We start from the raw sequence: 13,733 nt of genomic DNA on the forward strand, positions 1-13,733 counted from the left end.
TTAATCCATGAAATCTAAATTTTGCTGGAAAAAATTGTTTAGGATAAGTGATCATTCAATAAAAGACAATCACAGTACTAGTGTGTAGACTGTATGAAAAAATACAAAACTGTCTCTCTTTCCTAGGGATTAAAATTTCCATTCATTAATACAAATAATGAAATTGTATATGTTGCTCTCCTTTTCATATTTGGATGTGATCTTTCTTAGATTTGCAAGGCTTTGTGCTTCCTGGTAAAGTCCCTGGGATTTTACCCTGTCCTGGTGTGTCTAAGAGTATGTTTTCTTCTACTCATCTATCACCTCTGTAATTTATATTCAGTCTGCTCAGATTATTGCAGTAACACCCATGCCCTGAAGAACATGGATTAACTATGATATCCTTAGACTAGAATATTGTGTAGTTTTTGTCACCCCTTAAATTCAATCACTTCTCTCTGTTAATTATCATATACAAATACATCAAAACTTATGAGATATGTTTTTATAGCTCTCTTGAATTATGTAATTATTTAATAAATATGGGGTCCTCTATTCCCTGTCCTCATATGTAGCAGTAGCTCAGCTTGGACTTCATGGAGGTCCCTCAACAACTGGAGGGACAATCCTGTGTTGTCTGCCTGTGGTTCCTGTTTTCCTAAGCGGTCTGAGTTTTCTGGCCTCAGTTGAAGAGGATGTACCTAGTCCTGCAGAGATTTGATATTCCAGGATTTGATGGTACCCAGTGTGGTAATCCTCCTCTTCTCAGAGGAAAAAAGATTCTTAGTTAGGGTTTACATCTGTGAGCAGATTTCATGAACAAAGAAACACTTCTATGGACATTTAATTGGGGGTCGCTTACAGGTAAAGAGACTCATCAAGATGGGAGTATGAGAGCATCCAGATGATGCCAGGGAACTGCCAGTTTCAAAGGCAAATAGGAAAAGACTGGAGACCGATCTGAAATCCTATGCCCACATTGACGGGCTTCATCTAACAGGGCTATCATAATTGTTTTGTCTTTTCATATGAAGTTTGCCTTCTGGTTTTGTCTGCACCTCAGAGCTAACATTGTACTATAGCTCTCCCCACCACAATCCTGAGCAGAAGCAGTTTGTCTCCAAGGAGTACTGACACACCTAATATTAGAGTTTCACGGCTCACAAGAGGTTCCAGTCAGAGACAGCAAGACAAGCTAACATCAGAGATAAAAGGATGGTGAGAGACAAGCCAAAGAACATAGGCAATAGAAACCAAGGCAACTTGGAGTCATTCTAACCCAGTTCTCCCACAATCTTAGCCACATCACACTTGGAAAACAAGATTCTAAAGTTATTTTTGATTATTAGGTTCTTTTGTAATTAGTGATCAGATCAACTGTGGCTTCATAGAATGAATTTTGTAGTGTTCCTTCTATTTCTATTTTATGGAATAGTTTGAGGAGTATTGGTATTATCTCTTTGTTGAAGGTCTTTTAGAATTCTGCACTAAAGCCATCTGAACCTAGTTGGGTTTTTTTGTATTTTGTTTTTTTTGTTTTTTTGTTTTTGTTTTTGTTTTTTGTTTGTTTGTTTGTTTGTTTGTTTGTTTGTTTTTAGTTGGGAGTTTTTTTAGTGAATCTCCTTAGGTGATATGGGCCTCTGGATAGTTTACCTGTTCTTGATTTAAACTTGGTATGTGGATTCTGTCTAGAAAATCATCAGTCTCGTTTTGATTTTCCAGTTTTATTGCATATAGGCTTTTGTAGTAGAATCTGATGATTTTAAAAAATTTCATCTATTCCTGTTATGTCTTTTTTTTTCATTTCTGATTTTGTTAATTTGTATACTCTCTCTGGATTCTTTAATTCATTTGCCTAGTGGATTATCTATCTTGTTGATATTTTCAATGAACTTACTTTCGGTTTCTTGATTCATTCTCTCTCTCTCTCTCTCTCTCTCTCTCTCTCTCTCTCTCTCTCTCTCTCTCTCTCTCTGATTGATTTCTGCCCTGAGTTTAGTATTTCCTGCTGTCTACTCCTGTTGGATGTGTTTGCTTATTTTTGTTCTAGAGCTCTCAGGTGTATTGTTAAGTTGGTAGTGTAGGATCTCTCCAACTTCTTTACCAGAGCACTTAGTGTCATTTTTTTTTTTTTTTAGTGCTGCTTTAATTGTGCTCTATAAGTTTGTTTGTGCTGTTTTTTTTTAATTTTCATTGAATCCTAGAAATTGATTACTTTCTTTCTTTCTTTCTTTCTTTCTTTCTTTCTTTCTTTCTTTCTTCCTTGCCCAAGTTACCACTGAGTAGAGAGTTGTTCAGTTTCCATGAGAATGTGGGTTTTTCGTTGTTGTCTTAGTCAGGGTTTCTATTCCTGCACAAACATCATGACCAAGAAGCAAGTTGGGGAGGAAAGGGTTTATTCGGCTTACACTTCCATACTGCTGTTCATCTCCAAGGAAGTCAGGACTGGAACTCAAGCAGATCAGGAAGCAGGAGCTGATGCAGAGGCCATGGAGGGATATTCTTTACTGGCTTGCCTCACCTGGCTTGCTCAGCCTGCTTTCTTATAGAACCAAGACTACCAGCCCTGAGATGGTCCCACCCACAAGGGGTCTTTCCCCCTTGATCACTAATTGAGAAAATGCCTTACAGTTGGATCTCATGGAGGCATTTCCTCAACTGAAGCTTCTTTCTCTGTGATAACTCCAGCTGTGTCAAGTTGACACAAAACTAGCCAGTACAATTGTTTTGTTGTTCTTGAAGACTGAACCTTAGTCCATGGTGATCTGATATGATGCATAAGATTATTTTAATCTTCTATCTGTTGAGGCTTGTTTCTGACTGATTATAAGGTCTGTTTTGGAGAAGGTACCATAATGTGCTGAGACAATATAGGCTCTGTTTTAGGGTGAAATGTGGGGTATCTATCTGTTATACAGTGTGGTTCATAACTTCTGTTAACTCCACTGTGTCTTTGTTTAGTTTATGTTTCCATGATCTGTCAACTAGTGAGAGTGGGCATTGAGGTCTCCAACTATTATTGTATGTGATCAATGTGTGTTCTGCCTTGTGTTAGCTCATGTCTTTATATTGGGGAATTGAGTCTGTTGATATTGAGAGGTGATTTTTAATTCTGGCTATACTTATTATAGGTGCCACTGTGTACATGTAAATCTCTACTTTTGACTTTGTTGTACGATGATTAACATCTTGTTTTTTCTTTGGGGTAGGTTCTCACATTGTGTTAGAGTTTTACTTCTGGAATCCTCTGTAGGCATGGATTAGTTATTTGAATTTGGCCTTATTCTAGGATATTTTGGTGTTTTCATCTATGTTGATTGAGAGTTTTGTTGAGTATTGTTGTCTGGGTTTGCATTGTTATTCTCAGGGTCGGCCTGACCTCTATCCAGGCTCTTCTAGATTTTATTGTTTTAGTTGAGAAGTCTGGTGTAATTCTTATAGGTCTCTTTTATATGTTACTTTTCCATTTTTCCCTTGTTGCTTTTAATATTCTTTCTTTGTTCTGTGCATTTACTGTCTTGATTATTATGTGCTTAGAGGATTTTGCTTTCTGATCTAATCTATTTGTTGTTTTATCAGCTTCTTTTGCTTTATGGCCATCTCTTTCTTTAGGTTTGGGAAATTTCATTTTATGATTTATTAACAATGTTTTTGGGTCCTTTGAGCTGGAAATCTTCTCTCTCCTCTATTTCTATTATTCTTAAATTTAGTTTTTTCATTGTGCCCAGGATTTAAAGTATTTTTTGCATTAGAAGGCTTTTTGTTTTGTTTTGTTTTGTTTTTTAAATGTTTTGATGTTTTCTTTGAAAGTTATGTCAAGATCTTCTAAGGTATGTTCTACATCTTAGAGCCTCTCTTTCTCTTTCTCTTGTATTTTGTTGGTATTGCTTTCCTCTATAATTCCTGACATTTCCCCCTAGGTTTTCTGTTTATACATTTGCCCCCCTTTTTGTTTTCATCATTGTTTCTCCTTCCACTTTTAGGTCTTGGACCACTTAGTTCTTTCATCTGTAGGATTGTGGTTTTGTACATTTCTTTAAAGGAATTATTTGTTTTCTCTTTAAGGGATTCTGCCTGTTTGCCTGAATTTTCTTGTATTTTTTAAGGTATACTATTTATATCCTCTTTAAGATCTCTATTATTTTCATAAGACTGAATTTTAGGTCAGCTTCTTGATTTTTCAGTTGGTATATCTGGGGATTACTGTGTTGGGAAAACTGGGTTCTGATAATACCAAAGTATATTAGCTTCTGTAGTTTGTGGACTTGCACTTGCCTCTCACAATCTGGTTAACCCTAGTTTAAGATGGTCTTGGTGTCTGGGTCTGTAGCCTGCTTCTTCTCTCCCTGGGTAGGTGCAGGTCTCCCTGGAGGTCTATGACATTGTCTGTAGCAAACCTATTGTGAGACCTTCAGATTATTGGATCTTCAGAAGAGCAGATCAGCTGTTGACCTGTATGTAGCTATTATCCTGGAAGACTTTCACATGATGAGCTCTGTTGCCATGTTTGCAGCAGAACTCCAGGGAGGCTTTCAGACTCTTTGGTCAGTTGTGCTGCATGCACAGAAACTCCTGGGTAATCCCCTTGATGTTTTTTTTTTTGTTGTCTTGTTGTTCTAGCTAGCATTTTGAGTGTTACATTGACTAGATATGGGGAAAGTGGCTATCCTTTTCTTATCACTGATTTTATTGGGAATGATTCAAGTATCTCTCCATATAATTTGATATTAGCTGTTGGTTTGAAGTTAATTCCTTTTATAATGTTTAGGTATGGGCCTTGAATTTCTGACCTCTCCAATACTTTTAATATGAAGGGGTGCTGTATTTTGTCAAATTATTTTTCTGCATCTAAGGAAATGATCATGTGATTTTTTTTCTTTGACTTATTTTATATAGTGGATTATGTTAGTGGATTTTTGTATACTGAACCAACCTTGAATCCCTTGGAAGAAGCCTACTTGGTCACGGTGAATAATAATTTTAATGTGTTCTTGGATTCAGTTTGCAAGAATTTTATTGAGTATTTTTACATCGATATTCATAAGCAAGATTAATCTGAAGTTTTCTTTTTTGGTTGGGTCCTTGTTTGGTTTAGGTATCAGAGTAATTGTGGCTTTATATAACAAGTTGGGTAGTATTCCTTCTGTTTCTATTTTATAGATTAGTTTGAGGAAAATAGGTATCAGTTGTTTTTAAAGGTCTGATAGAATTCTGCACTAAATCCACCTGGTTCTGGGCTTTTTTTTGTTTGGGAGATTTTGAATGACTTCTATTTCCTTGTGTGATATGGTTCTTTTGAGATAGTTTACATGCTCTTGATTTAACTTTGGTATGTGGTATCTTATGTTATTTTTTCATTTCTGATTTTGTTACTTTGGATAATGCTTTAGGCTGTTTATTTAGTTTGGCTAGCAGTTATCTATCTTATTTATTATCTCAAAAACCAGCTTTAGTTTTGATTGATTCTTTGTATTGTTCTCTTTGTTTTTATTTGGTTCACTTCAGCACTGTGTTTCACTTTTTTTTTCCCCGTCTATTCCTCTTGGGTGAGTTTGTTTCTTTTTGTTCTAAAACTCTCAGATGTCCTAGTTGCTAGTGTAAGATCTCAGGTTAAGTTGCTAGTGTAAGATCTCTCCAATTTATTTGACAGGGCACTTAGTGGCATAAATAATCCTCTTAGCAATGTTTTCATTGTGTACCTTAAGTTTGTGTATAATGTTCTATATTTTTATGAAATTCCAGGAAGTCTGTAAATTCTTTCTTTATTTCTTCACTGATCAAGACATCATTTGATTGAGTTCAGGTTCAACGTGTATGTGGGCTTTCTGTTGTTTTTCCTATTATTGAAGACCATCCTTAGGCCAGGTTCATCTGATTGGATTCCTGGGATTATTTCAATCTTCTTTCATTGGTGGAGGGTTGTTTTGTGACCAATCATATGTTTGATTTTTGAGAATGCATGGTGAGGTGCTGAGAAGAATGTAAATTCTTTTGTTTTAGGATGAAATATTCTATAGATATCTTTTAAATCCATTTGTTTCATAACCTCTAGTAGCTTCACTGTGTCTCTGTTCAGTTTCTTTTTCAGTGATCTGCATACTGGTGAGAGTGGGGTGTTGAAGTCTCTCACTATTATTGTGTGGGGTTGAATGTATGTTTTGAGGCTAAGAAATGTTTCTTTCATGAATGTGGGTGCTTTTGCATTTGTGGCATAGATGTTCAGAAAAGACATTCTCTTGCAGGGTTTTCTCTTTGATGATTGTGAAGTGTCCTTCCTCGTCACACTTGATAAATGTTTTGTTGAAAGTCTATTTTATTGGATATTAGTATGGCAATTCAAATTGCTTCCTAGGAAGATTTGCTTGGAAGACCATATTCTATTCTTTTATTCTGAGATAGTGTCTATGTTTGTTATTGAACTGTGTTTCTTGTATGAAGCAAAATGTCAGATGCTTTTTTAAAGCTATTTTTATTGGGGAAATTATAGTACTATTACAGCATTAAACCATTGTAGTAATGTTTCTTTTATGAATGTGGTAGCCCTTGCATTTGGGGCATAGATATTCAGAAATGACTCTTCCTCTTGCTGGACTTTCCCTTTGATGAATATGAAGCATACATCCTCTTCTCACTTGATAATTTTTGTTGAAAGTGTATTTTATTGGACACTAGTATGGCAATTCCAGCTTGTTTCCTGTGAACATTTGCTTGGAAGAATGTTTTCCGTTCTTGTATCTGAAGTAGCATCTGCCTTTGTTATTGAGCTGTGTTTCTTTTATGCAGCAAAATGCTAGATACTTTTTCTTTTTTGTTTTTGTTTTTGTTTTTGTTTTTGTCTTTGTTTTGTTTTGTTTTGTTTTGTTTTCTAGACAGGGTTTCTCTGTATAGCCCTGGCTGTCCAGGAACCCACTTTGTAGACCATGCTGGCCTTGAACTCAGAAATCCACCTGACTCTGCCTCCCAAGTGCTGGGACTAAATGCATGCACCACCATGGCTCAGCAAGATACTTTTTCAATGCTACATTTATTTTGGAAATTATAATACTATTATATCATTTAAACATTACCTATTCTTCTTACTCCAAAATACCTCTCCTTCTTCCTTTTTTTTTTCAATTTTACAACCTTGTAATACAAATATTCCTGAAAATTCATTTAGTTCTAAATGAAACATAATTCGTTTGTATAATATTACTTACATGCTTTCAGGGAATGCTATTTTATTATAAACTGATTGTTCCTTGGAGTGCTCTCCTTTGGGAAGGCAACTTTTCCCAACTCTCAATATTCCTTAATTGTCTTTTAGACTCCTTCCAAGCTTGTTGCCTGATGGTCTTTGGTTCTGCACTTTATAATTTCTAAAGTTTTGTTTATTATACAATTCACATTTAAACAACCATTTCTGTGAAATTTTATGGGAACTAATATGAACATTATGAGATACATAGTTGGCCATCTAATTATTTTCATCTATCTATTAAAATCTTTAAAACTCTTATTTTTGAGTTTTAGTGAGGAATTGATTTTTTTTATGAATCCATTGAAAAAGAAGCAAAACTATAAATTTTTCTATATTGGTTTTCTCTAATGCTTTTTGTGTTTTTTCATAGACAAAGTTCTACAATGAACTGTGAGGAATAGGCCTATCTGTGTGAATAAGGACAAGTATTTCAAGGCTAGTTACAGATCATAATGGTTTTGTAAACTATTAGTCATAGGTACTTTTCTAAGACAGAGAGTAGTGGAGTTTAATGTCCAAGAAACTAGATTGCTGATAATTAGACCAAAGATACATGGACATGGTTTCTTATAAGTTCATGATTTGCATAATATATAAAATTATGAATGAAAAAGTCTTCTTTTATGAGTATTTAATCAAAGTTATATCATTGAAGAAAAGTGAATATTACAGTACAGTACATTTTCATTTTTTAAATTATTTTACACAACTAGAATATATGAAATATATTAATATACATTATTAACCATAGATAGCATAAAAGTAAATAACATTGGTATCTAGGATTACATCCTATGCAATTTCCACATTTATTTTCCCCCAAATCACTCACAATATGAAAGTCTATTTTAGTTATGCTTTTCCAATGAATGAAGTTAGTGTACCTTGTGATAAATACAGAAAAATTAATATGACAATATTTCTCTATCTAGAGTAAACATGGATCAGTGTTTGAAGTGTCCAGAGGATCCATATAACAACAGATATCAAACACACTTCCTTAAAAAAGTTGTGCCCTTTCTTGCCTAGGAAGACCCCCTGGGAATGATACTTATTCTCTTAGCCCTGTGCTTCTCTGCCCTTCGAGCAGTTGTATGCTGTGTCTTCTTGTAACAGAGAGACACTCACATAGTCAAGGCCAATAATTTAACTCTCAGTTATGTGCTACTAGTCTCCTTCATATTTTGATTTATGTCTTTCTTACTCTACATTGGTCATCCCACTATGACCAGCTATATCCTACAATAGAAAACATTTGCCATTGTGTTCAATGTGGCTGCCTATACTGTCTTGACAAAGATAATTACTGTAGTACTGGCATTCTAGATTACTGTGCCAGGAAGAAAGATAAAGGTGCTACTTTTGTCAGGTGCACCTAACTACATCATTCTCATATATATCATGATCCAACTGATACTTTGTGGAATATGACTGGGATTTTTTTCCTCTATTTGTTGATGCTAATGTACACATATTGCAAGACTTCATCATCAATGTTTGCAACAAATGTTCAGTGTTGGCTTTCTTCTATGTCCTAGGATATAGTGGCTTTGTTGCAGCATGCAGTTTTACTGTACCATTCCTCGCCAGGAATTTGTATGATTCATTCAATGAAACCAAGCTCCTGACATTCAGTATGGTAATATTCTGCAGTGTGTAGATCACTTTTCTTCCTCTCTACCACAGCACCAAGGGCCAAACAATGGTTGCTGTAGAGGTCTTCTCTATCTTAGACTCTAGTGAAAGACTACTTCTTTGTGTCTTTGCCTCAAAGTGCTAGAGTATTTTATTAAGACCAGAGAAAATTTCTTTTTATAAGTTTAGGAAGTTGCATTCTAAAACTTATAATCTTAATCAGATTTAACTGCTTACATAGATTTCTAAACACATCCACTTAAGAACAAGGCTGCTTTCTAGTACTCAAATATTATATCAAAATTTGAAGATTCTAACATGAAAATATGTAGAATACAGTATGATTAATAAATCATAATATATGACCTTGACCTCCATCTACTGGAACAAACTATTTAATCACAGAGTCTTATTTCTCTAATGTTTGTTAGAATTTACTATTTAATTGCCTGGCATCTAGAAATCAGATCTTTGAATTAGAAATTATTTCATTTGATATCTATTTCCAGTATAATTTTTAAAATATCAGTACTTTCCAGAATAAGTATTGCTACATGGATAATGCATACAAATACCAATAAATAAGAAAACCTGTTATAAAGAACTACCAAAAATTTAAAATAAAGGTAAATTAAATAATTTTGTATATGAAATGATGTCACAATACTTAGGATGATTAAAATTATGGTGTCTTATATCAATAACTTTCTGTCGGTTTAACTTGAAAATTGCTCATCATGAAAGCGTTTCAGGAATAATATTGTAATATTGTTGAAAGCCTCATGGATTAGGATGTATGAGGTTCATAAAAACATCATACTTTTTGTTGCTAAGTGGTCATTGTATTGAATGCATTTCTAAATATTTTGGTTTATCATCCAAGACATAGACGTGTCTCAAATAAAGTCATAAACACCAATTTATATCTTATTTACACAACAGTCAATTCAGAAATGTATGATGGTTTAAAGTATGGAGACTAACATACTGGGTGTACCAAATAAAATAAAACAGCTAACCAAATCCCTTCTTCATCAAGGCTTGGGAAATATTATAGCATGGAAGGGAGAAGAAATAAAGACCCAGTTACTAAGGAATGCAGTGAAATGAGATATTTGTAATATGATGTTGCTATTAAAATTCTAATTATAAAACAAGATATCTATAAGATCAAAAAGAATAAACCCTATTATACATTCAGGCAACACTTTTGGATGCACCATACACATACATAATAAGCTTCAGGAAGTAGTGGGTACTATGGGAGGGAAACTCATTCTTTTTTGAGGAAACAGCTTATGTTGGCATTTGTACTCTCTAGTAAAAGTCCTAAACATATGGACAGTTTGGTATCACAGAATGAACCTACTGAGTTAATACAAACTAAAGCCAAGAAGTTGGGTGAAGAGTGTGATTAAATGTGGTGAAAGTCGTATAGATGTGCAGAATGGATATGACTGGGTTGGTTGCGTTCATTAATATATGAACTGATCAAAAGAAACAAATTAAAGATATTTTCTAGGCTATTATACATATGCCATCTATATTTTCAAGCTTACTTCCCAATTTTAAATATATAGGACCATGAAGCTTTCATGAAATTTTGTGTTAAAATGTTGATATTAGAGGAATATTTTCTTATTTTTTAGTTCATTTTTATTCCAAACACACTCCTGCTCCTCTCCTTGTAGACTCACCTTTATAATCTTCCTACTCCCATTTACACTTACTTCCCAGTGAAGGGTAATGCCTCTTCTTGTTTACCACTCAATGATGTATGACTAAGTACATTCTCTAAAAGTGAAGACCAACCAGGCATTTCAGGTTGGGAAAGGGGAGTCAAAGAAGGGAACAGAAACTGAGAAAAATCTGTTCCATGTCTTAGTGGAACCACATGAAGACCAAGAATCACATTTGCTAAAAGTAGGTAAGGTGTTTATTTATAATTTATGAATGTTATATGGTTGGTTCCAGATTAATTGTCCCTCTAGTTCTTCTTATGTTGTTTATGACACCTAAATCCTGCTTACTTCTATTACCCACTGTTCACCTTCCCAAGATCTGCCTTATGTTTGACTGTTGGTCTCTGCATCTGCCTCCATCCTCTGCAGTATGAAGCCCCTCAGAACATCATGTATAGTCTTCATTGTAGGCTCCCTAACACAGAATGGGTCTTATGTTGGTGTGGTCATTGGTTGTCTTTTCCCTCAGTGACTGTGCCACACTTCACGTCTTGCAAGAAAAGTTTTGAAGTTGAAGACTTTGTGGGTGGATTTTTGTTGCTCGCATGTCTCTGAATGTCCTGCTTGGATATAGGATATGGTTACTCCAGTTTCTGTCTCATCTTCTGGTGGTAGTCTCAGCTAGGCTCACCACCATGGACTCCCTGTAGTCACCACATTCAGCCCCAGGCCTCCAACTAGTCCCCATACATGTCTCCACACCAATTTAATTCTAAAAGTCAGATAATATTGATAATCTATTATTTGATCTAAAAATAGAGGTCCTACTAATTAAATGTTCATATGAACTAAGAGTAGATTTTAAAAGGGGGCAGGATATAAAGTGAGCAGGATATAAAGTGAATAAATAAAAAAGAAAGAATCTAATGGAAGTAAGGGTGTTTCTGTTTCCTTTGGAAATGATATAAATTAAAGTAACAAAATAATGCTCAGCTTAATGCTGGTAGAGGAGAACTATATAGGACACTAATGCTAGAATATAGAAAGACAAAGAAGGAACAAATATCTTCTCATAAAGGCTAATTGAACTTTAGAAAACTTAGGATTCTATATTCTTTATCTTTATTAATGAGAGCATATTACTCTCACTAATACAAAGTGAAAATGTGTGAAAGGAATCACAATTACATTCCTTACCTCCATGATGTCATTTTCATTTTGTGAGTTGCCTGCTCTGTTTCTAAGTTCTTGTTTGCAATGTGTTCATTAAGTATTTGTGGAGGCCTTCAAACAACTCATACATAACCCCCTTTTAAGCTTTATAGTATATATGTGTCATTTTACTTATTTCTTTCCCATTCTAGCATGTTACTAATTCTCTTTCTGGGTAAGACTTTTAGAAAATGAGACGTGACTAAATATACTACTTCTTAGCCCATACAAGGTACCACGTATATACTCAAAACATCATTCTTTCAACTTTTTTAATATTGCTTTTTAATTATCCACTATGTCCATTTAATGCTGCTAATATATGCATGGATGGGGGAATGACTTGGTGGAGCATTGTCATGCTGCCAGGATTCATACTGAAAGAGGATAGAATTTCTTATTTCAAAAGATTTTCCTTGGTAGCATCCTCAGCTCTATAATATATCTGTCTCCCATATCAAAATAAAGCATCCCTTAATTTACCAAATATCCATATACATTTCTCCCATAATTATTTATGATGGACCACAACAATAGCTCACAAAAGACATTTTCACAAGAAAATAGAAATTAAAAAATCATTTATAAAACTCAGAACCAATTCCCAGCTGTTATATACTTCAACCAAAAGCATAAAAAAAGGAATATAGAATTGCAGTCACAGAAATGACTGACCACACAGCTTGATTTATGAGAATCGAGATTTAAGTCATGTTTTTTAATTTTAATATATAGCTTCTTTTCATTCTTTAAAAATGGGAACAAATTAAATGTTTGGACTTAAAATTTGATTATAACTAGTAGTGTCAGTGGATTTTTATGAATAAGTTTGGTCTAGCAATCATGTCAGAAAAATTTTAACAACTGTTTTCAATTTTAGAAGGCATATTCTGACACTTTTGAAAAGAATTTTTCTCAGGCCGTAACAAAATAATGAAGCATTTTGGTGCAAAGATGCAAAGAAGCAGCCCTGCACTAGAGGCCAATATACAGAAAACTTCCACAGCCACCATAGACTTTCTCTTGATGCTGTGATAGACAGGAATAAAGGTGACCCAGACAATGCAAAATACTAGCACACTGAATGTCAGGAACTTGGCTTCATTGAATGTGTCAGGCAGATTACTGGTCAAGAATGCAAGAATGAAACTTCTAGTGGCAATGGAACCTAAGTATCCCAGGACACAATAGAAGGCAAGAATTGAATCTTTGTTACAGATAATAAAAATGTGGCCTTTTCAACATGTCCATCAGCATCAACAAATGGAGAAGTACCCAGCCATATTCCACAGAGTATCACTTGAATCATTGTGCAAATTGGAATGATGAACTTAGGTGCCCCTGATACCAGTAGCCACTTCATCTTTCTACTTGGATTGGTAAGCTTGAAGGCAAGTACTACAATAATTGTCTTATCCAAGACAGTAGAAACAGCCACAGTGAACACAACAGCAAATGTGGCCTGCTGCACTGTGTTTGTGGCAATGTTGGGATAGCCAATGAAAAGCAAAGAACAGAGAAAAAAAGAGATGAGGGAGGTGAGTAGAACGTAGCTGAGAGTGTGGTTATTGGCCTTGACAGTGGGGGTTTCCTAGTGCTTCAAAAAGATACCAAGTATATAAGAACTGAGAGAGCAGAGAAGCACAGAGCTAAGATGGCCAGAGACATTCCCAAAGCGTCTTCATAACCCAGGAATGCAATAACTTTTTTAAGACAGTGAGTTCCTCCAGAATTGGAATACTGATCATCTAGACACTTGATACATTGATTCATGTCTGGGACAGAAAGCACACTATCTCAGATTTAATATTTCTTAATAATTCAAAAGACATATATTAATGTATCAGATTATTTTTGTCAGGTCTTCCTTTTGTGGTAAATAGGAAATTATATTTAGTTGTTGTGATATAAGGTACAATATGTTAAAACATATGAAACTGAAGAAGAACGAAGACCAAAGTGTGGACACTTTGCTCATTCTTAGA

The 13,733-nt window shown here is 34.7% G+C and overlaps 2 pseudogenes; one reads left to right on the top strand and one right to left on the bottom strand.

Moving 5' to 3' along the window:
* On the top strand, positions 8,156 to 8,996 carry Vmn2r-ps85 (vomeronasal 2, receptor, pseudogene 85; annotated as a pseudogene).
* Positions 12,612 to 13,524, bottom strand: Vmn2r-ps86 (vomeronasal 2, receptor, pseudogene 86; annotated as a pseudogene).

This window comes from Mus musculus, chromosome 7 (assembly GCF_000001635.26).
Source record: "Mus musculus strain C57BL/6J chromosome 7, GRCm38.p6 C57BL/6J".
NCBI classification, from domain to species: Eukaryota; Metazoa; Chordata; class Mammalia; order Rodentia; family Muridae; genus Mus; species Mus musculus.